Source organism: Eleginops maclovinus, chromosome 1 (assembly GCF_036324505.1).
Source record: "Eleginops maclovinus isolate JMC-PN-2008 ecotype Puerto Natales chromosome 1, JC_Emac_rtc_rv5, whole genome shotgun sequence".
Taxonomy (NCBI): Eukaryota; Metazoa; Chordata; class Actinopteri; order Perciformes; family Eleginopidae; genus Eleginops; species Eleginops maclovinus.
The window spans coordinates 6,836,402-6,861,680 of record NC_086349.1 but is presented as its reverse complement, the minus strand read 5'-3'; the positions used below and the strand labels follow the sequence as shown (position 1 = coordinate 6,861,680).

Sequence of the window (25,279 nt, the reverse complement as noted above, 5' to 3'; positions counted from 1 at the left end):
ACAGCTAAAATAACTGTTTACATAATTTACTGTTTACTTTTTGGTCTTATTTCAGCACAGTTAATTCTTGAGTGAATGTTATGCAAAGGTAGTCAAAGTGGATTTATTTTGTTAAGGCCCTAGAAATGATGCTGATTCTCAGCAGAAAGTTTGGATGTTATGGTAAACTTCAAAGTGTTTCATTTAGATTCATTCTTGCCAAAGCTATGTGAAAGATTTGTGAGTTGGTGTGTATTGTTTACAATACTGTTGACAAGCCGTCACGTAGTGTTGCTGTAGAGCTGTTGATAGGAGTTGGCAGAAGCAACATGTGCTTTTTTTGTGTGCCAAATTGAGGTGGAAACCATGTCTGTTCTAAGCTGCACTGTGCTGCTCAGGTTTCAGAGCTCACCCATGAAGGTCATCAACATCCATGTGCTGATAAGATGCAAGCTGCCCTACCCTAACAGGTGCTACACAATCAGTAGCTGAGCGAGGGAGGCATCAATGAAACATGGTATACAAACAGAATGTCTAGGGCAGAGGTGGCCTCGAGGAAAGTAAGAGACAACTCTTGTGTAGGCAGGTGCTAGATTTTCCATTTTCATATTTTATGAAGGGTACTATAGCTAAATGATTCTTCTATGGCTTAAGATTTTTTTAACCAAATACCTATTGATATTTTAGGGTTGTCCATTGATCACTAGAAATGTGGATTTAACAGGGTACAGGCAGAATAGAACTGGCAGAGTAGTATGGTAAACTCAGAAATGTAGATAATTTGACTGTAATAGAGCCTAAAAAAACTGGAAAAGATGACACAACATCAATATTATTTCCATATATTTCCCAGGTCTAATGTGTACCACGCTGGGACATTAATTTGGAAAGGTAACACTAGTGGTTGATGGTGAACATAAATGTTGTAATGTCTCAGCATTCATTTGAAAGGGAAAGGAATATTAAATTTGCAGAGCCGTGCTGAACTGTGGTGATTGACATATTAGAGAAGTATTAGATTTGCGGCAGACCCTTTTAAACTGAATCCGAAGACAAATGGCATGAAATTGAATTGGATAATCAGCGTTTGAGTGGAAGCTCATGTCTCTGTTTGGGTCTGAAGGATCTCTTTCAAGAGGCCATTTTCACTCTGCTAATCTGCCTGTGAGAGTTTCTGCTTTTTATCACGGCAGCTAATCTCTGCCCTGGCCGCTGCACTGTAACCACTTCTCTTCCGCCATGACTCGTATAAGATTATGTGCCAGCCGCTCACAGTGAAAGCCATTGTAGAGGATGGCATTCATCCGTTATCTGTAGTACTACGGTTCCGTTAGCACTACTACTATTATTAATTCTGGATTTCTTAAGAGAACACATACAGTACATTTCAACAACAGACCATGTTCAGGCTCATAGTAATAATGAATCATATTCACTAATGTGTGTTTTATATATAAATATGTATGCAGCTACACTTTTATACACATACTATACAACTCACATTTGCCCACAGCCTAGCCTCATCTAAATTGTAGCCACAGGTTGATTCCTTTTCTTTAAGGCTCATCCATCCCCTGACACACCCACTTACACTCCTTCATTTGGCGGGACCTCTACAAACATAAACACACTTATGCCAAATAGCTTATATTGCCTAGCTTTGTTAACTGCTTCGGCTCTTACCTGTTAGGTAAGGATACAGATGTTAAATTATTGGATACAGATGTAACATGTTGGCACCTCATTTGGCAATTTTAAAGTTGTAACCTTGCCTTAGTTACTATTTCGGCATTTTATTTTTCTCACTCTTTGCATCACGTTGTTCTTTAAAGAAACATCTTTGTTTTTCTTGATCAGTTTATAGTTTCGGGATATGGTTACCTCAGTTGCTTTCTGTTATGTACTGATGTACTGCAGTTATTAATTTCCATGCCATTTTAACATGACTCATTTTTCTGTGTCCTCGCCTGTCTGACTCACCAGACAATTACAGTTTAATACATACATAAACTAAAAAGGGCACCTTTTTTAGAACATGGCATTTCACCAAACCCGCACTCTTCCAATGCTATTGAAAGTGAAACATAATTTGTTTCAATTTCAAAAAGAGAATCATAAGGGTAAAGAGGGAAAAACATAAACCAAGTCAATTGATCCCTTTATGTTAAATGATTATATATCCATACTATTATAAAATAAACTGCAGTAGTATAGTATTGTTACGCATCATTTTTACATCGTAAAGACGTTCTAATCAATGTTTTTATCACTACTCCTCTGATGGTTTAACTTTCAATGTGTTTTGGAGCATACATTTTTAGGGATTACTCTGTTACAAATTTGAAAAAATACAGAATGCAGAGTATCTGGTGCCTGTTTTTTTTGGTTTTTTAAAGCCCCAATTTAAACTACTACACATAGTTGCTGTTTCTGGACTTGATGAAAATGGTCTTGTTATGCTTTTGCCACTATGGTAATACATTTTTCAAGCACATGCAGGTCTGGGTTGGGCAGATGGGACTAATGTTCCCTCCCCATTTCACCCTCTTGCTCACAGAATATTTTTAGATGAAGATAGAAGCAAGAATTGTAGTCTGGTTCTTCAGTTTAAGCTGAAATTTTGAGTAAGAGTGTTTCCCTACTATTGTGTAAATGACACCCTATTATCTTGAAATGGCTGTTCTCCTCCAGTAAGAGGCCCTTTTGCTTGAGTGCCAAGCCCTTCTCCTTAACAGCTCCTCTGCTCTTAAAGCGCTTGCAAAGCCACGTCAACGAATGAGAACGAGTCAAGAGTTTTCAATCACAGACTCAAGGTCCATCACTTCACTTTATTATATTCTAACCCCTGCCCTGACAGTGAATGATGTCTGTTATCACCTGGATTTTATGAGGCGGTATGCTTACATCTAACAGATAACACTGGGTAACCTATTTGCTTGTTTTGTTGTTGAACTGAATATTGGTTTAACTGTTGTAAATCTTGCTTAGAGCATGCCATTGCACTTTAAATTCCAGGGAAGTTTAAATGTCAACTTTGTGTGTGTGTGTATTTTGGTGGAGGGGGCATGGGGGCTGTATTGGTTTACACCTGCATACTTGGCAGCCTAGACAAACAGGGAGGAGACCCCCGCACAAAACTGAGGTACAAGATAAACTGATACTAGGCTTATCGTTGCTATAGAGTGGTGCAGTGATGTTGACTTGGAAATTAACATCGCAAGCGCTACCTCGACAAAAAAGCCAATTGGGTTTCTCCACTTTCGAATGTTGCAAATAAGATCTGTGCCAAACACACCTTTTATGATGCCTGATGGCACGTTTTGCAACTGTTCTATCAACAAATTTAGATCAGAATAAGAATCAAAATCTCTTTATTGTAACCACTAGTACAACGAAACTTCGTAGGCTTCTGTTGATGCAGTAAAAGAAATAGGAACAAATAAATAAAAGCAGTAGTAACAGCAACAAGAAGGCACTGGGGGTCGGGTGTTAATAAATATATCGTAAAAAGAAGAACCATAAAAGTAGCTAACTTAATGCTTTAAACCAAATGCATGACTTCAAGTAAACATTGCTAAGCTAAAGTCGGACTTGTCTTGGTGTGATGACATGAAGTAGTGTCATTAAATCACATGTCTGCCTTTTTTAAGACACGTAAAAGCTTCAGATGTTTCATAATTGTGACATAATACCAAGTTTGACACCATTTGTGGTTGTATTTTTCTACTCAATCCCCCACTTGCTCATGTTAAACTTGTTGAAATGAAATACAAAGGAACCACCTTTACAGAGGATGAAGTCGGCTATGAACTAGAGTTGCATTCCAGGTGGGCTTATCCTGTTCTTTTCGCTGTAAATGGCTCCTACAAAAATGGCCTCCCGAAGCACAAAGCACAGCGCACTAAGCTTTCAACTTAGGAAAGAACAGTGTTGGATTTCCTTCAAATGTCCAAGCTCAACACAGACATTCAAAGAATGCTTATAGTTAGTCCTAATACAAAATGTAATGTGAAGCTAGCTCAGGTGGGATTGGAGCAAGGGAACAGGAAAGACAGGGTAGGAAGTAGGGCTTACCATCACTTTAGTTCAGTTTCTGTTTGTTTTCAACATCAGTAAGGTTTAATAGAACCGCAAGACAACTGGTTTTAGCTCTACACTGCTGACAAACCTTGGCCTACAGAGAACAGAATGTTTTACTTCCTTGAATTATCTTTCTTGAAATAAGTAAACAACAAGAGATGCTCTTAGGAAGGGATTATTTTCTGTAATGTGCACTGTAGGCTGTTGTAGAAGAGTAGCAGACTACATTTTCAGATACTTTCGGTATGCCACAAAAACCTCAGCTTAATGGAGCAATAATCATTTAATAATAGTCAAAGGAAACTATTTCCTGATGATAATGTTTCCAATTCCAGTTAAGTTCCCTCTTAGTGCTGTCTGGCCACATTAAGCACCTTACGTTTCAATGAGCTAATATGTTGGCTTTGGCCTGTTGCCTTTTTTTTGCCTGTGACATGGAGATTTTGGCAGAGGGCAAAAGCCCTCCCTTTTTTTCTTTTACTTAAAGAAACTTTTTTTGGCTGCAGCGAGGTGATGAAATCACAGGGACTCTTGCTCTGTGGACTTTGCTGCGTGTTTGCTCACAAAATGTGTTTTGTTTTACAACACCATGATGGTAAATCCATGAAGGAAAGTAACCATATATTTCGAAGAATAAATTCCAGCCCATGTAGGTTAATGTGCTAAAAGGTCAATGAATGAATGAAGGAATAACCATGTAGATATATTTTAAGTTTAAGTTTCATTTAATAAAACTTTAAATCATGCATGTTGTTTCACTCTCCCCATCAAAAGCCACTTTAATGCATAATGTATAGTATATTTAACTTCCTGAAAGAAGCCACTCTCTTAAGTTTCTACTGACTTTCCTGTCAGGTCAGATATCATCATGTCATGCTCTGGAATAGTCAACCCCTTCATTGACGAATCACATTCTTTCTAAAAACTCACTCTGTACTTATTCAATATGAAGTAGACAGCAGTGTTTCCGTTAGCCGGTATTTACCACACTTCAATCGGCGAAAACATGCCTCCATCAAAACGTGTGTTTTGACTTGTTTACGAAAAGATTTTATTTAATTATCTATTCATTCATATACAGTATATTCATACATTTATTTTATACATTTTATATCTAATTAATTTTTTTGTATCTAAGAATAATGTAGGCCTAAAACTACACATGCACCAAAAGTATTATGCACCCCCTGTTTATTGACACACTTGTTTTAATTAAAATGAAACTTAAACTATCAGTTGTTATTAAGTTTAGTATTAAACACAGATCATATTTGTCTAGGAGGTTGAAATCTTACCGGACACACTGCCAGTCAGTATACTATACTGCAGTTATTTTTGAATATATATTAAATATTTGTTCTATTGGTCTGATCATGTGCTTAGTGCGTCACTGCTTCCGTCATGAATGTTGGTGTTGGGGGGGTGGCTCTGTCAGAATACTAAGATTACATGGAAACCAATACTTAAATGCTGCTAAAGGCCCCTTTTAAAACACATGTGATGGTCTTTGAAGACATTGCATAACTGGAATGTTTGATTTAGACCACAGGAAGTTAAGGAGATATTAAATTACTTTAATGAATTGTATTTTTCAGCTGAGAAAGATGCACCAGAGTGTTTAGGTGGATTTTAAATATTGCCAGCAAATGCACAGAATGTATCCAGAAGTAAACTCAACAGTCGTTCATTCTCCACATTCCCTATTTTCTTGTTGGGATTGACTTCCTGAAGCTAGTTGAGGCTTGAGATACTCGCCCTAAGTTCATTGCCCTATAGCAGGGGTGCCCAAATACTTCCCGATGGAGGGCCAAAATTGAACGTGAGGGGAGGGCCGAGGGCCAAAATGATAATTTTGCAGTACATTAAGTGTGCGGTAAATATATGAGTGCAGTACATTACGTGTGTAAGTTAAGCATACGTGTGCAAAATAAACACTATATCACAAAGTCATTTTGAAAAATGAATTGCACTGTTTATTGTGCTTCACATTTAGGTCAATAACATTTCATAACATCGATCTGGCTTCTTTAAATTAAAAAAATAACTGAAGCACTATGAAATATTTGTGGACAGGTGTGGAACATTACCAGTCCTTGGGCCTACCATACTCCCAGGTAACACAATGGGGGCCTAGGGCAGGCCTACATATTCTGCCTGTAGTAGTCCAATCAGTGGGAAACATGAAGCCTGTTCTTGGTTTTTAAAAGCCTCTCAATATCAGGTTCAAGCTGACTAACTGACAAAGTGAGAATGTCATGTAGGTGAGAGTCAGATAAAGCATTCCTCAGTTTGGACTTGTTAAGATTCATAAGGCTGAAAGCCTGCTCACAGACACAAGTACTTCCAAAGAGGGATAACATAACCTGGGCATGTTTGCGGATCTTGCCATATCTGTGTGCGGGAATAGACCTGTAAAAATCTTGTAAGGAAAGCTCTCTGAACCTGCTATGGAGGTCTGAATCAGACTGAAGTTCCAAAAGTTCCATTTGAAGCTCCTCACTGACTGCATCCACATTCACAGAAAAAGGTTGAGCAAACAGCTCAAATGCTGTTGTATTTCCACGAAAATCTTCAAAGCGATGGTCGAACTCCACCTCAAGATTGTTGAGAATGTCGAGGTATTTTGGTGTGTCTTCCTCCATCAACCCAACTTCTCTGAGGCTGGGGAAATGTGCCAAATTTCCTGAAAATACAGACACAAAGACAAAAGCAGCAATGTAAGATGCAAGGTTGTTCATGAAATGAAATGAAATACCAATCATCAATCAAATGGTGGGCAGGGGATATATTTTGTTTTGTTTATGGCTGCAGTAGACTATGAAAAGCAATACAACTGCTGTTTTGGATTTAATGCCTGGTTTAGTGGTTTTAAAAAGAACATCTATTTTCCACCAACACAAAGCATACATGCATCACAAACAATATATCTATGATAGCATGGTTGTGACAACAAGCGTAATACATTGTTTTATGTTCAATAAAATATTAAAGTTAGATCTCACCTGTTGAAAGATGTTTGCTAAGCAGCTGGAGCTTTTGCTTGAAGGCTTTGACATGGTCATACATCTGCGTGATCATCTGGTCTCTCCCTTGGAGCTGAAGATTGAGGATATTCAGCAGCTCTGTGATGTCCACAAGAAAAGCCAGGTCTGCAAGCCAGTGGCTGTCCGTGGGCACTTGGATGTTGTTCGTCTTCGTGGCTTGAAACTCTCTTTATTTCCTCGCGCAGATCAAAGAAACGCCGCAAAACTTTCCCACGGCTCAACCACCGCACCTCCTGATGGTACAATACATCACCATACTGGGCATCCATCTCATCAAGCAGAGCTTTGAATTGATGGTGTGAGAGGGCCTTTGAGCGAATATTGTTGACAATGGCGACGACATCCTGCATTACGTTTTTCAAGCCCATGTTTTTAGCGCACAGTTGCAAAATACAATGGTACTTTAAAATCGAGCCACCAAACTCGGAGACCTTGTCCGACACAAGTGCAGTTAGCCCTTGCTCTTTGGGCTATCTGACCTCGAACGTCTTCGGCCATGTCCTCAACCCGGCGGGTGACAGTGTTCCGTGACAGGCTAATTTGAGAAAATACACGCATCTGATTTGGACACACATCTTGGGCAGCAATTGTCAAACACTCCTTGACGAAATCACCCGCTGCAAAAGCTCTCCCACTTCTCACGATTGCATTGCTAATGCGATAACTAGCCCGAGTGGCATTTTCTTGTGCAGTCGACGGCTGAAGTAGAGTTTGCTGCTGGGTGGTTAGCTTTGTTAGCAAGTCTGCTAACTTGACCTTGCAATGTTCTCCAGTGTACTTTGCGAACTCAGCCGCATGCTTAGTTAGATAGTGACGGCGAATGTTGTTTTCCTTTGAAACAGCAACCCTCTGCTTACATACCAGACACACTGCATTGGAATCTACCTCTGTAAAAAAATAGTCCTGTTCCCAAGTTTTTTTTAATTTTCGTTTGTCTGTGTGCCACAGCCTACTACTCTCCATCCTTGAATCCTCTCACTCACTGGTCTTGGGCGTTATCGGATAGCTAGGAGCTGACTGGAGCCATCCTATGGCATTATTTGGTAGTGCGCCAATAAATAATTTTCAACGAGAGCTTCCGATCGTTTATGGTGGGACAGTGCGGGAAGGCACGGGCCAAACTTGGCCCGCGGGCCCCAATTTGGGCAGCCATGCCCTATAGCATTCCAATGTCATGTGGCCTGCACCCTTAGCTTAGGCCAATTTCACCCACCTAAGGTACGTCACCAGATCTGTCATGCACCTTATTATTCCATTTATATGGCTTTGATGGTGACCTTGGGAAACCCCAACTCATCAGTAATGTATGTAGTGCATTAATGTCATGTTTTCGTCTCATGTTGGCATGTTATGGATACCACCGCACACTACTATTTAGCATGCGCACCAGAGTCCTTTTCCAGATAATTTCCAAATTAGCAGCATGCTACTGTGAATAAGGTCAAAATAATTCAATCTTGCAGTTTTTTTTTCTTTTCAAAATGTATCATACCAAATTGGTCAAGATCTGATAGTGAAAAGGGTCATTTTGAAGTGATTATGGATGATTTATTCATCGTTTTGTAACAATTTAATATATATTTTGCTTCTCAGAGATGCGCTCTGAATAAGGACCGGTCTTGTTTGATGCATGATTTGCTAATTAACAGTAATTTAGCAGAATATGAAAGCAGCGCTGTTTATTTCAATTAAAATGTGAAAGCACCAAAAAAAATTGTCCCTTCAAACAATGAGTAACTGCTAGAAATAATCATAATCTCTATCGCAAAAAATAATCGGAGAGGTTGACGTAAAATATTCCGACCAAGCTTTTCATCACATTGTTTTCAAGTTGATATTTAACTAAGGATGACTGCAGTTTTATTACCAGTTATTATAAACTGGCATTTACTTCTGGCTCCAATAATTGGGTGTGGTTTTGCCAAGACGCAGCAACTCTCAGCCAATTTATTTAGAAAAAAAAAAAAAAATCGAAATAGCTGTAACAATTGCTACATCAAAGACCTCCATTTGCATCCAAACATCTGAATTGGACCATTATGTTGTTCTAATTTTACATTCATGAGACATTAATGGAATTATGGGTTGTAAAACTGAGCTGGCACACACTTTTAATGAACTTTAATAACCTTTAATCACGCTCCCTTGATTTGCATCGGAGTGTAGTGGGTGAGAATATTGTGCAAGTTTGTTTGATCAGATGTTACTTTTTGAGTCAGGGAATCCTTCTTTCTTTTGCTTTTGTTTTATTTTACGTCCTCATTTCACACTCCTTTCCTCGTTTCCTTTCTCTTTACTTCCTTCCTTTTCCTCTTCATCTTTAACATTTTCTTGGTCTAAACTTTCTACATCTTTAAATCTCCCCCCCCCCCTCGTCCTTCCATTCCCTAAAGTCTTTCCTCATGTCAGCGTGCTATGTTTGTGGAGTTTGCCCTTACCCTGCTGACCCCAATTGTCAGGTTAACCATTAACTTCCAGGTTTCACCTCGTTGGCCCTTTGCCCCCGTTCTCATCTACACCGACAGTGCTTTTTTCGCAGCATCACAACATTCGAGCAGCTGGCAGCAAAGAAAGGCAGATTAATGCATGGTGGTGTAGTGGGAGGATACACACGAGGTGTAAAGGAAGAGGGAGTGTAGGGAGTATCAATGAGTGTCCAAATCATTGGAGCAGCTAGAGAGTTAATCCAGAGGAAGGAAGGCAGTGGGAGTTATAGCTTGCGACCCTGAGGGATTTTTATTTCTGGAGGAGTGTCAACTTCAAGCTACCGTGTTTGGCTGCTGGGAAGAAAATGGAGGAAGCTCTCCCATAGTAATAAAAGGTCAGTAGAAGAAGTACTCGGATGTTGTTGAGTAAAAGTAGAAGCACCAGAATGTAGGAATACAATTAAAAGTCCTGCAATCAAAATGTTACTAGCATTAAAGATTAACGTACAAAAGTAAAAGTAGTCATTGTTTGATTGGTCCATTTCAGAATAATATACGATATGTTTTGTAAGTATTGATCATTAAAGTGTTCTCAGAGCTGGTAAAGGTGCAGCTAGTTTTAATAGCTTTGTATACTGCAGGGTAGCATTGTGAATTTACTCCAGGTGTAACTAAAGTCTGATTTAAGGGTTGATTATATTTCACATCCAAATCTGCAGAGTAACTAAAGGTATTAAATAAATGTAGTTGAGTAAAAATGCACAGTATACCTCTGAATTGTTGTACAGTGGAAGTACAAATTAGCAAAAGGTTCAAACACTCAATTAAAGTCCATGTTGTTTCCTTTATGTCAGATATTATTCATCTTTCGTAATTCTACCTACAAGCTCTTTTATTCGTTAGTGATTTGGCAGCTCATTTTGTCACAGTCGATGTCGGTGTAATTTAGCTTTAGGCCAATGCTGTGATTCATGGTTTGGTTTTGTTACACACGTAGCTATCATTCCAAGAAGAACGTTAGGATGTCAACTGCCGTATTTAAACAGAACAGTCCAACTAAAGAGATAGCGAAGAGAAAACGTTTTTTGTCCTCTCATTGTTGCTGTGTTTTCAATAATGGAGTCGTAAACCTTTGCTAAATGGGTCATGTATGACTCATGACAGGATATGCCAGCATATTAATTACGTGTACTATAATCGACATGTTCTGCTCTGTTATGGTTACTTCTATTTTCGTTTGAACCAGCATGCATTCGGGACAAAATAACGAAATTCGCTTAAACCAAACCAGATGACAAACCATACAATTAAAACAAAGACAAAAATAGCAATGGCTGGAAACAAAAATCCCCCAGAAAACTGTTCATTTCATTTTTTATGGACTGGAAACTGGTGAATGTTTTTACTATTGTTTTTTAATATTTTTACATTATTTTAAATGTAATAATGGAATACTTTATTCATGACATTTACTTAGTAAGACAAAATCTGATTCCAGTTTCTTAAATATGGTTAATTTTTGGTTTATTTACTCCTCTGATAGTCAACCTAAATATCTCTTAGTTGGGCTTTGGGAAACACTGATTGACATTTTGACTTAAAAAAATTATAGCAGTTTTGACACCTTTCTGCCAATTCAATGGGAACTTCCTTCGGTTGTCAGGTTGTTGGTACACTATTTGACCCTTGCACTTTTGAGGGTTTTTATAGAAATAAACCTAGACCTCTAATGATCGTTCTGAGCTAATTTGAGATAATACATGTTTGCCCCTATCGAACATTTAAGCGGTTATTGGTAGACTTACCCTTTTCCAAATCATAACGTACTGTATAAGGACTTTTTTATTCTGTAAATGGCAAAATAAATGTAAGCAATGATGATTCAGAGGTCCAATGGTAGCTGTTGGCATTGTTAACTGTTATTTTCAGAATTCAAAAAAACATTAAAAATACCACCTTTGAATTGAACAGACAGACAGACAGACAGACAGACATATTTAGCTTGGAGGTCATATTTCGATGTGGAAGGTAATTTGTCTGTGGAGGTACTGGGTGGCTTTCTAAGGAAGATGTCTTTGGAGATTGTAACGCATCATCATAAAAGCCAATGGGATTTTGCCCAGTGAAAATTGAAATGTGCAGAATATTTCCATTTTTAGCTCCATTGAAAACAAAGGTAGATACTTTTTTTGTTTATTTTTTAACTTATTTTTTGGGGGCTTTTTGCCTTTATTGGGATAGGACAGTGGAGAGTGACAGGAAAGCGGGAGAGAGAGTCGGGGTGAGATCCGGAAAGGACCCGGGTCGCCGGCGTACGGTGCAGGTGCCCCAGCCAGTTGCGCCACTGCAGGGGCCACAAATGTAGATACTTACACATTATTGAAGCATGAATAAAATCCCCAAAAGTAAAAAGCTAACTATAATTAGGCTATAAACAAACTACATCAGGATCGCATGACTTCACGACACCACAGCTAAGTTCAACGTGATGATGTTAAATGGTGTTATTATTTTAGTCCTTTTTTTTCAGGCATTTTACCAAAAACTGATTAAAATAACAATTCACTTAGTAAAAGGCTAACTGATTTATTGGGTTTTTAGGACTCATTCCTGCACCTCTCTCTACACAGCGCTACGTTCTTGTGGAGTCAGATGTGAATGAACGTAGCTTGGCAACACAAGAAAGTTAAAAACACTTTACTGCTATTAGAAACATTACATCTTGTAGCCAATATTTTTATAGATTTCAATAATCCCAATCATCTCTATGGTTCAGTTACACATGCCATGTCTTGATTTACACATTTTGCCTCCACATGACACCATGCCCGGTCAATCAGCTGATTACCTTTTGCCCTTATTCAAATATTCTAGGTCAGCGATTGACAAGGGTCCATTGATTCTCCATGAGTGAGCCTCCGCTCATCTGTGCGTGCATACGGTATTTTCCCCTCAGTCTTGTCAAGTTATTGATTTTAGTTTGGAAATGTGTGTGACATAAACTAAAAATAGCATAATGTTACCAGGTAGAACCATATCCAGCTGTACGGCATTAAACCCTCCTGCTGTTGTACTTTCTCTAATCACGAGAAACAAAATGAAATGCACTTGACAAATGATTGTCCTTGGATTAGATCACATGAAATGATTTTATCTTTATTATTTTCTTCCTGTTATTCCCACTTGCTTGTCTTTTTTTTTTTTTAATTAAACCTGCATTCACTCAGCCATGTGTCCTTGCCATCTTTCTGACTCTTCCTTTACCAAACATTTATTTTCCATTCCTCACTATTTTTCTTTCCTCCTTAACCCCTTCAAACCATCTCTCTTTCACTTTCTCCTTTCATTCCTCACTTCCCGCCTTTATTTTTTTTCCCTTTTCACTGCTTCATTCCTTTCTTTACAAGCTGCTCTCTGTCTCGCCCTCGCTTCCTCTGGCTCCGCCTTTCCAGCAGCCCGACGGCCTGCTCATTTTCATCCTCTGCCTAGAAAACAAGGTCTAAAGTTCAAAGCTTGCTGTAGTGGATTGGCGGCAGTAAGGGGGGAAAAACAGAAGGAGAACTGGCCTGGGTCAGAACAGATTTAAATCTTAAATAGATGGAATTTTAATATAATCAGGCACCACATTTAAACAGTGTTTTTATCCAGTCTTTAAAAAATGAGTCTTGCAGAAGAGAATTGAGAGATACAGAAATGTGAAATGTGTGGGTGTGTGTGTTGGTGTGCCTCCACCTCCACCATTAAAAAAAGAAAACAAGAAGAGAGTGAGCCATGATGCAACCTGTCTTTTATCCCTGCTCAGCTTTCTTTTCCCTGTTATCATGGATCCTGAAGTCCCCCCTGTTATGCACACTAGCACACCATTCACAAAATGAGCATTATCTTCTGCACTTCTCCTGCTGGTGAGTAGGCGCGTGGGAAGGAGATACAAACACGTTTTGGTACGTGTGATAAATAAAGTGGTTCTATGTGAATGAAGTTGAGGCGTTATTTCATTTTAGCTCATGTGCATTTGAGCATGATGGGGATTTTAATCTTATGATCCTTTACTGCTGTCAGTTAAGGAGCATTTCATAGATAAGTAAATATATTTGCAATAACACCATCAGTGTGTCCATAAAGGCAGCTTGATGAGTTAAAATATGTGACTATTACTGCACAACAATTATTGTTCACTGTTTTATAATTGGGGGCTTTTACATCATATTGAATTCACATAAAAAAAAAGCATAAAGTGCACAAAATGTAGGCTATTTGGTTGATTACCAATTAATGTCAGATTACAATCTAAAGGCCTAAACTGGTAAGTATATTATATTCGGAGTGGCTGGTTATTTTGCACCTTTTATATAATGTTTAAAGTGATCTGTAGATTCTACAGAGATTATTTGTATTTTTATATTACAAAACAACAACAAAAGTAGCTATTTCTGCAGACAAAAATCTAACTGAAGTCTCTCTCAATGTGGATAGTTGTGTGAGTCTGAAATTGGTGTCAGAGATCCAATCAGATCAGTCCCTATGTGTAGGGTTCATTTGCAGCCATTAGGGACTCTCCATTAAAATCTTTTAAACAGACCACACACACACACACACACACACACACACACACACACACACACACACACACACACACACACACACACACACACACACACACACACACACAGCCCACCTTCTTTTTAATGGCCCTAAGGCTCGTTTATTGGATACATGCATCTGTGCAGATCAAGTCTGAGCTCTCCTCCATGTTTCATGTCTTGCCCTCCTGTTTTTCATATGGTGTTGTATTTGCTGCTCGAATTGATTAAATCAGTACCCATTTTTCAACTTACTGTGTATATTATCTAGTCAAATGCATTTAATTCACGCACTTCCAAACTTTATTAATTTATTTGCCACAGATGTGGAAAAAAGAAGTCTTAAAAATTGTTGATTTTAAATGTGAAGGAATTTCAAATGCCCTCACATTTATGTCACGCAGATCCAGATAGTAGAGAAATTGGTTTTGTTACATGATTAAATGCCAGTTAAAAGTGTTGCTGTCAAACACAACAGGCCTGCAATACCTTCTCCCGTTTATGCAGCTTATGATCTGTTTGTGTTGGAGGTGTTTTAGAGAGATGATTAAGGATGTGTAACATCTGTATTGCGTTATACAGTCAGGTGTTTCCATCATTTAGCCTTCCTTCATTGGTAAATAGGGCGGATGAAATTATAGAAACTGGTTGTTAGACCAAATAATATTCTGTTCTGCCCTCCTAAGAGAGAAGGATGGCTTTGGAACATAACTATGGACCTGTTTTAATTTCCATTACCCACTGTTGACTAGAAAAAAAACCCCTTGGCTTTGATCTTTGTGTCCCACATTGAGGTTGAACCCAAAGTAGGTTGTTGAGGTTCACATGCTGCGCGCCCTCTGGGATGTCTTAGTATACCTTTGATGAGGATTAATTCAGCCAAAGAGGAATCAAATACCTGGGCAAAGACTTTCTTCAATTGATCTAATGGAATTTCACTAATTTCACTAGTCAAGATCCCTAAACAAGCCAAAGATGAGAGGGAATCATGGTGAGGAAACATGTGGAGCGGCTGTTTTAGTTTTCCAGCGGATGGTTATACAGTGTGTGTGTGTGTGTGTGTGTGCATGCAAAGCTCCGCCCGGCTGCTGCTTTGTTGTATTGTACTGGACTGGATTTTATGGCGGTTAGCTGTTAGTGAGGCCCACTGTGAGGCAGCTGGTGGTAAAAGTAGGCCATGCTCCCTGTTGTGCCGCCTATAGAGTGAACCCCTCAGATTCCACTTCCTATGGTACCCTCCTATACTGAGCCTTATAGAGTACTGGGTTACTGCTGAGCTTTGAAGACAAACTATGTGGAAGGAAAGAGAGTGAGCGTATCACAACTCTTTGTTGGGAATGTGACTCGGCCTGACATTCTTAGGAAGCAAAGCCCACCTGAGGGAGCAGCGGCGAAGAAGAGGAGGCTTGTCTTCCTCCCGTTCTTCTCTGGGTCTGAATATCAACAGGAGAATCACATCACATCATTTTTAACAGCTTGGTACAATTGATTCAGATTCAAAGGCTTTATTGTCATATGCAAAGGAGCTACAGTGTAGTTATGGAAATTAATGGTGTGAATATGATTCCCATACTCCTCCGACGAAGCAACATACATATACACAATATAGACAAAAGTATTGGGACACCTAAACATTACACCCAAATTCTTAGGCAGTAATATGAAGTGGGTCCCCCCTTTGCAGCTGTAACAACTTCCACTGTGCTGGGAAGGCTTTCTACCAGATTTTGGAGTATGACTGTGGGAATTTTTGCCCATTCATCGCAAAGAGCATTTATGAGGTCAGTCACTGATGTTGGAAGAGAGGGCCTGGCTCGCAATATCCGTTCGACTTCATCCCATAGGTGTTCGATGGGGTTGAGGTCAGGGCTTTCTGTGGGCCAGTCAAGTTCTTCCACACCAAACCCTTCCAACCATGCCTTATGGACCTTGCTTGTGCACAAGGGGCACAGTCATGCTGGAACAGAAAAGGGCCTTCCACAAACTGTTTCCACAAAGCTGGAAGCCTAGAATTGTCCAGAATGACTTGGTAAGATGAAGCATTAATAATCCCCTTCACTGGAACTGAGGGGCCTAGGCCAGTGGTGGCCAACCAGTCAGAGAAGTTGGGTGGGTTACTGCAAAGAGCCACATCATACACACATGCTGGATGTATGTCCCCCCACTCTTGCCCTCTCTCTTTTGCTGTCTCCCATTCTGTGGCTCCAGGGGCATAGCTAGATTTTCAAGTTTGTGTGGGATGGACTTCACATCCTGTAGGGGGGTCTGGGGGCATGCTTCCCCGGGCAGATTTTTTAAAAACATTTTAAAGTGAATTGCATGCATCTGGTGCACTTTGAGAGCCAAATTAAGAGGCTATCTAATAGAACTGTGTGGTCTTGGTAAGGGGAGGGGCACGACTCTCAACACTAATGTGAGAAAAAAAATAAAAATAATAATAATCTTTTCAATTTCAAAATGTTCATTTGGGTGGGCTTTAAAACATTTTAGGTGGGCTGAAGTCCACCTACAATAGGCCTAGCTATGCCACTGGTGTGCTCCCTCACTCTTGTCCTCTGTGCCCCCTATATCTCTCACACATCCATCCATCCATCCATCCATCCATCCATCCATCCATCCATCCATCCATCCATCCATCCATCTTCTCCCGCTTATCTGTCAGGGTCGCGGAGGTAACAGCTCCAGCAGAGAGCCCCAAACTTCTCTTTCCCTGGCCACATCAACCAGCTCTGACTGGGGTATTCCAAGGGGCTCCCAGGCCAGCAAAGAGATATAATCCCTCCACCTGGTCCTAGGTCTACCCCTCGGTCTCTTCCCAGCTGGACGTGCCTGGAACACCTCCCTAGGGAGGCGCCCAGGTGGCATCCTCACTAGGTGCCCGAAAAACCTCAACTGGCTCCTTTCAACGCGGAGGAGCAGCGGTTCTACTCCGAGTCCCTCCCGGATGACTGAACTTCTCACCTTATCCCTAAGGGAGATGCCAGCCACCCTGTGGAGAAATCCCTCGTTCTTTCGGTCTTTCCTGCTGAGAACCATGGCCTCAGATTTGGAAGTGCTGATCCTCATCCCAGCCGCTTCACACTCGGCAGTGAACCGATCCAGTGAGTGCTGAAGGTCACAGACCGATGAAGCCATTAGGACCACATCATCTGCAAAAAGTAGTGGTGCAATCCTTAGCCCACCGAACTGCAGACCCCCTCCCCAATAACTACGCCTCGAAATCCTGTCCATGAATATCACAAACAGGATTGGTGACAAAGCGCAGCCCTGGCGGAGGCCAACCCTCACCGGAAATCAGTCCAACTTGCTACAGAGAACACGGACACAGAGATGGGATGGCCCTGAGTAGAGACCCCCTCACCCCATACTCCCGCAGCACCTCCCACAGTATCTCCCTGGGAACCCGGTCATACGCCTTCTCCAAATCCACAAAGCACATGTAGACCGGATGAGCGTACTCCCAGGCCCCCTCCAGGATCCTCGTGAGAGTAAAAACCTGATCCGTCGTTCCACGACCAGGACGAAAACTGCACGGTTTTCAAGAGCATGCGGCCTCAGGTACGATGATACGATAACAAAATCGATCATGGACCTTCTGCCTAGGGTGCTCTGGTACCACGTACACTTATGAGCATCCTTATGTTCGAACATGGGGTTTGTTATGGCCAATCCATGCCTAGCACAGAAGTCCAGTAACAAACCACCACTTCGGTTCAGATTGGGGGCGCCGTTCCTCCCAATCACGCCCCTCCAAGTGTCTCCATCATTGCCCACGTGTGCGTTGAAGTCTCCCAGCAAGACTAAGGAGTCCCCTTCAGGAGCCCCATACAGGACTTCTTTCAGGGTCTCCAAGAAGGCTGAATACACTGAACTGCTGTCTGGTGCATAAGCACACGCAACAGTCAGATTTGTCCTCCCCATAACCCGCAGGCGTAGGGAGGCGACCCTCTCGTCCACTGGGGTAAACTCCAACAAAGCGGCACTCAACCGGGGCTTGTGAGTATCCCCACACCCACTCAGCGCCTCACACCTTGGGCAACTCTGGAGAAGAATAGAGTCCAACCCCTATCCAGAAGTAAGGTTCCATAGCCGACGCTGTGTGTAGAGGTGAGCCCCACCAGATCCAACTGGTAATGCTCCACCTCCCGCACAAGCTCCGGCTCCTTCCCCCCCAGAGAGGTGACGTTCCACGTCCTCAAAGCCAGCTTCTGCCACCCAGGTCTGGTCCGTTGAGACCCTCTGCTTTCACTGCCACCCTTCTGGCAGCGCACCCGACCCCATCGCTGTTTTCCGTAGGTGGTGGGCCCGCGGGACAGGGAAGCGGAGGTGTTGCCCACATTGCTTTTTTGGGCTGTGTCCAGCCGGGCTCCGTGGTAAGCCCGGCCACCAGACGCTCGCTGACGAGTCCTCCTTCTGGGCCTGGCTCCAGAAGGGGACCCCGGGCTTCCTCCGGGCCGGGTATCCTCGCTTCCATGTGTGTATGTCATGAGGTCATCTCTCACACATAGAAAATGAAAAAAAATAACAATAATAACAATAATAACAATTGACACACACACACACACACACACACACACACACACACACACAAAGACACACCCTCCAATAGGCACACACTCCGTCACACAGACAGACACACATACCTCTGCTCAGCCAGAGTTCTTGTAAATGTCACACACCATGATATTGACAAAAAGTGAGGTATACTTTGTAGCGATGTTTGTGAAGATGATGAAGAAGTCTCCGGAGACACCAGCTTGTATATAATAAGGTTTATTACAAACAGCATAGTATCATACACCAACACGGGCAATACGAGGTTCCCAGAGCCAATTGTGGAAGTCCCCCAAACTCTCTTTGTGCATGCAATTTATAGGTGAAAACGTGTGTGCGTGTCCAAAGTGTGTGTGCTCACACGAGGTGATCTATAACAATGTATGCCCCACTAAAGTGACATGTATCCGTTCATAGCGGCCCCCTGACGTATTCCAGATGTTGTTATGCAACTTCCTATTACCCAACATTCTTCCTACCCAACATATGACCTCAGAGAGTACCTAACTTTGTATATGAACAGATTTAATACACCACAAAAGTATTAAGACCAGAGGCCAGTTATCGTCAGACATTAAGATTGTGTGCACTGTCTCACACACACTCTCACTTAATAACGTGAAAACTGCTTTTATATTACTGCATGTTGCTTCTTTGAACTAAGTTGGCATTCATTGCCTTGAACAATCCTTTACAAATCTGGCTTGTAATGAATATTTAAATGTTTGTATTTAAAACAAACCCATGACTAAGGTTGGTTCAGATACTGCTTCATGACAGTTATTTAAAAATAAATGAAGTGTATTTTAGTGAATTATCCTCTCATGATAACTATCTCAACTTTTGAACGGGACGATGCGGAGGGTGAAGTCGGCCGGCTACGTCGCATGAAGAAGCCGGCGATTTTGGGCTGAGTTTTTCGATCCGACAGGTTGTCAGCCATCCAAATAGTAGATTCGACAGGTTGTCAGCTATCCAAATAGTAGTCTTTCCGAAAAATGCTGGTTTTGAAGGATGTTGGTCGAACGATGATAGCACAATGACATATACCACTAGATGCCGCTGTTCGGACGCATCACGCGATTCAGAGGCATATTTGGAGGCATAGCCCCACATTTTAAAACGTTTCTTTTATTTGTTTTTTATTTTAAAATGCGTTCTGCAGAGAAGATAGACTGTCAGTCACGGTTTGGAATGAAAGGTAGAAAACATGAAAGAGTAAAACGGCGAATATCGCTATAGGCCTATATCTATATAATTTTTTTTTTTTTTTCTGGAGACGTGACGTTAGTCAAGGCGGCAACCCCGTGTTGTTAAGGCGGCCGCCTTAACAGGAAAGCGCTGTGGGAAACCCTGCATGCACAATTATAATTCGATATGAACTGAGGAGCCGCATGAGACTGGGCAAAGACCCACATGTGGCTCGAGACCCGCGGGTTGGCCACCCCTGGCCTAGGCCAACCCCAAAAAAACAACCCCCATATACCAGAGTGTCCCAATATTTTTGTCTATATAGTTTACATAAGACATACAAAAATACAAATAAAATTGTACAAAAGCATGTTGCAAGACTGTAACCAAGTAATGCAGGTGAAGTGAAGTGTTGTTTTAAAAAAAAATCAAGATAAAAGGAATTGGATTAGATTTGATTACTATAATAATGAGAAAAGTGGACTTCTCATCTTATTCATCCATATGTTTCTTCTCTGCAGGTCTGACTGTGGTCCATCTATTGCTAGGATCTGATTAATTCTGCAGCCATACATTTGCGACAGACAGTTATGTATGCTTGGCCTTCCTTTTCTTGCCGGACTAAGCATCTATGCATCCATCTTGGCAGAATTCCCATAGTAGTAGAAAAAAGTCAACTACTTCCCTGTAAGCAGGCGGCAATCCAAACAAAGAGGGTCCTCTTTCAGACAATGGCAACACTTTATTGATCCCAGTGGGGGAATTGTCCTTTCTGTTGTCACCTCCACTGAGAGGTCGGAGGTTCGGGGTCGGGGTCGGGGTCAGCCTTGGAGCAGCCACCACAGCTGGCAGGGTGTAGTCTGGGTGTAGTAGTTCAGGGACACTTGTGCGGTGTTGATGCCTATAGGTTGCTGTTGTGAAATCCGGTTATGGGACAATCTCTTGAACCTTTATGCCTTCATGTCGCCTGGTTCAAACCACTTCAGTGTGTGGCCTCTCTGTAAACATGGGATATAAAAGGTGGGAAAGGCACCAGTCAAGCAAGAATGTTAAATATTATTTAAGTGCGTTTATGGCCAGAGTTGAAAGGTATTGACAGAGGAACTTCAGTATGTTTTTCTCCTCCTCTATCCATAACTCTTTGATCACAGTGGGATTCTGTCATCAGAAAGAAAACAGTTATTCATGCTGTTTGTAAGAACCTGTCATCATTAATAAATTACAATGGTAGCATAGTCCTAATCCGATCTGACATCCCTTCTGAAAAAAAGCATTTTCAGAATTAGTTTTTCTTGTGAATTGACCTGAACAGAAATTGCAATCAATGTTTTTTTTTTACATCCTTTTAATCAATTTTTTGCTTTTAATCATAGCCACATTATTTTTAATTTTGTTTAAGCAGCTGTATTAAACCAGACACATTTAGGTTTGCGAATTACCCAATTATCTTCTGGCAAAAGGGTATCACAAGCAAAAATGTGCTTTGCGTTTACTGTGAAAACACCATAACACATTAATTCTACATCATCCCAACACATTTATTCTAGTAAAACATCTTTACTTTACCCCCATACCAGGCTGAATTTGTTGTTTAGCAACTTGTAATGATTTTTTTCTCAAGAAAATCTAAATCAAAATCTTTAAAAGTCTGTTCTGGCCTGCGGTTTCTGAAAGTATTTCTCATTTTGTGTAAACGGCACATTCTGGTGAAGGCCAACACATGCTCATGAATTATCTGACAGTGTTTTAGTGACAAAAAGCTCAATCATGCTGAAGATATTTGTACTGGTGCAGGTTAATCCATACATTGATAAGTCCACCTCATGCTCCATTTTAACCAAAAGCCTCACACACAACCTGGCATTTCTAAGACTACATAGTATATTACATAGTATTCAGACTGCAAAATCACTCTTATGATATATCATAGGACATGTTTCTCTTTCCAGGAAGGTGGTCTTGTTGTTTTAGCAGCTCAAGGGCCCTATCGTTTTTTTTTAACAAAATGGAACATCAGATTTACGATGGGAGTGAAGCCAAACCAGCAGCACAGTAGTTGGACTGGCCTCCAAGGGGTACAGAAGGGGCTGCAGGGTAAGAGAAAAGAAAAGCAGACAGAAAGTTACATGAAGCTCTTGAATGAGGTGTGGGCTTTGTCTATGTTGGTTCAGTACTTTCCAATGCTGAAGGAGGTAATCATTTTTGATATAAGGGGTATATGAAAGGACATTTTTTGCTTTGAAATGTTTTAAATAATGTTATACCTTAGCAACACATGTTTTTAGGCAGTCTGTCTGAATTTCGTATTTTACTGACAGCTGTATGACCATCTGTTTCGAAAAAATAATAATTGTATTTGACCTTTTTTAAACAGGCGACCTCTAATTAAAATTAAACCTCTATTTTATAAGAGAGTCCTGGCCTAACAGCACAGTTACAGACTATAATTGAGCACAAGAACAGGGAACATATCATGAACTCAATCTGAAACGTTATCATACAAAGCATCTATAGACAGAGTTGCCTGCTTCTCTGTCTTTCAGAAGCACTTTAAAACTGTTAGAAATGTACAGATTGAGTAGCTCCCTGAGTTTCAACTCATATTGCACCTGGAATAGCCTTATTAAAACAATATGTCCCCTGTGTAGGATCTTCTGTACGACAGTTTGTGTGTCTCTATGTACCTCCCTCTATCCAAAATGTATTTCTATTATCATCAACCCAATATTTGAGTAATGTCTTGACGGGATTTTCTTCACATTTTTAGGCCCTGTAACTTATTTCGTAACTAGGGCTTGTAACCTCTTGTTTGTTGACCAGTGCATATATACTGGCACCTAAAGCCACGTTCTTAATCTATTGTCATCATTGTGTCAGGAAGTGTAGATCCTGTTCTTAGTGGCAGTTTTCAATGATGCCTTGCAAAACCCAAAGTTACTTCAAGCTTGTTTTTATTCTGTAGGCAACAAGCCTCCTTCAGTAACCTTTACCGGTGTACCACGGCATTGTGTTGGCAAATACCAGCTAATCCATTAATGGGTTTAAGTAGTCTGAGAGCTTGAATGGATTAACTGCTTTTTAACGGGTTTATTTTGATGCATGATCTGAATCAAATACTTGTGTGTGGAAAGGAAAAAACAAGTTTGTTAAGTGTTGTCAAATGTCTTTTATTGAATAATTCTTGGGCACTCTGCCTGTTGATGGAGTCTTAATGGTCTGCCTCCGGAGACCCATCGTTTACATGCAATGAGGGGATTTAGGAATTTTAACACGACGGGATGGCACTCAGCTGCCGCACTGCTCCTAGAGGAAAATAAACAACAGCATCAGCGAAAGCACAGCGACTCTGCTGTAATCCAGCCTGATTATCCCTCTCACTGAATCTTTCAGTTGTTGACATTAGATGGCACCCTCAGTAGCAACATGGACAAATGTGTTTACAGTTTACAGAGGATAGAGGGAGATTAATGCACAGGGAGGGAGAGAGGCATCTAGGCTAACGTTAAGGGAAGAAAGAGAGGGAGGTGAAACTAGGGCTTCAGTTTGTTAAAGAGGCATTTTTTGCTGTTAATGGGTTATCCCTTTCCTGTAGTCTGTTTTATATAGGTTTTTGTGCATATTAACGGTCTGCAAAGGCTTGAATCTCAAAGTTCTCCCCCCAAAACACCACTCCTTTGTTTACTTCCGTAACAAAGTGACATCCCCATGTAACCCTCATGCTTTTATTTGCTAGTGCTCCAACATATTGTAGGTCATAGGCTAAGAGGCCGGACATCTGTAACGGTTGACCAATCAAAACGGAGCCAGCGAACGAGAACAGACTGGGATCTGGTTTCAGACAGAGGGTGACAAGAGGTGCTGCAGCACATGCAGTATGAGAAAAACCTTTCTGAACATTAAAGCTTATAAACATTGACAAAGCATGTCACAGAAGAAGCACAAAATACAAATATGGACCTGAAAATTAGGATATGTAATATATAGGCTACATATATCATCTTTTATTGCATATTATATTATAAATGCAATATCAGTCAATTTAATAGCAACTAATTATAATTTTCAAATTATTAAGCCCTGGATGAAAAAGGTACATGGATAGGATGACAGAAAAAGGATCAACTGTTGCCACGACACAAGAAATTTGACTTGAGCAACATTTTCATAGCTAAACTTTATATCTGTCTGTAGTGCAATGGATCATAAGACTGATATACTGTTAACAATTAGGATCGTTTCTTGCTTCTGTTATGTTGTCATTTCCAAATGTTAGCTGTAGCTCTCGTCCAACATCCAAACTCTGTTTTGGTTGACTTATTTATACCATTCTGCACATCTAGTACACCCTTAGGAAAGCACTTGGAAGTGGAAATGAATCACTTGGATTTCGTTACGCAACAGTTGGTTCAACTCTGACAGTTTGCAAAAAGTTTGTCATCAGAGTTTTGCAGCACTATTAACGTAGTGACTGATCGAAAGTCACAAGGCTGTAACGGGGAATACGAGGGGATTAGTGGTGGTCTAGTGTGACAACAACAACAACAACAACAACAACAACAACAACTACTACAACAACAACTACAACAACACAGTTCCACTTTGTAGCCATCCTAGGACAGTCAGCTGGGTAAACATGACCCAAGGCCAAGTCTGTAAAACGTATGGAGGTACTTTCAGAAAATGTCCTGTACACTTTCATCATGCACCTGTCAGCTTTTAGTTGTGTATATTTTAAATAACTACCATAATAGATATTTAGTTCCTGATTGGCCTTACATCTGAATGAAGAACCGACGTGTGTGTGCTCCCCATTGTTTTAAGGGCAGCACAAAGTTTACACATATTTTGTCACTGGAATAAATAAATAACCTGTTTCAAATGCACCGTGGCCAATTCAAAGAAGAAAATTAAAGTAGCACTTGGATATGTTTGGCTTAGTTAAATACAAACCAGTAGCACTCAAACTGGTTTAGCTTATTAAAAGCACCTGCAGGATTTTTGCTTTTTTTTACTTAGTATATGTATGATTGAATGCAATTATTGCACTGTGGAAAAAAAGCCTCAGCGAAATGAAATGAAAAAAAATGTAATGTAAACAAACTTGTGTGTAACACTGTTGCATAATTTGGGTTTTTACTTACATTTTAATAGGGATGTAACTGATTTTCTTCATTAACCAGATTTGATTTATCTTTTATTTCTATTATGACTGCCAACTCAGCCGGATTGTGCTTTTGTTTATTCCAAGAGGGAAAACTGTACTAGTGATACTACAGTCAACATGAACCTGTGTTTGTGCTTAAAGAATATCTTGGTGACACACACACACACACACACACACACACACACACACACACACACACACACACACACACACACACACACACACACACACACACACACACACTTTGTAAATCATTTTTCC

The 25,279-nt window shown here is 40.6% G+C and overlaps 1 protein-coding gene across 2 annotated transcripts in view; it reads left to right on the top strand.

Moving 5' to 3' along the window:
- Nucleotides 1-25,279, top strand: part of LOC134866317 (vitamin D3 receptor A) — an 80,273-nt gene that overhangs the window by 20,004 nt on the left and 34,990 nt on the right. Inside the window, exon 1 of one of the 2 annotated variants that reach the window (XM_063886431.1) lies at nt 9,842-9,924. The exons of the other annotated variant lie outside the window; for it this stretch is intronic. The gene's annotated coding sequence lies outside the window, so the exon portion shown is untranslated. Of the gene's footprint in view, nt 1-9,841; nt 9,925-25,279 lie in introns of those variants that run through there. 2 annotated transcript variants of the gene reach the window in all.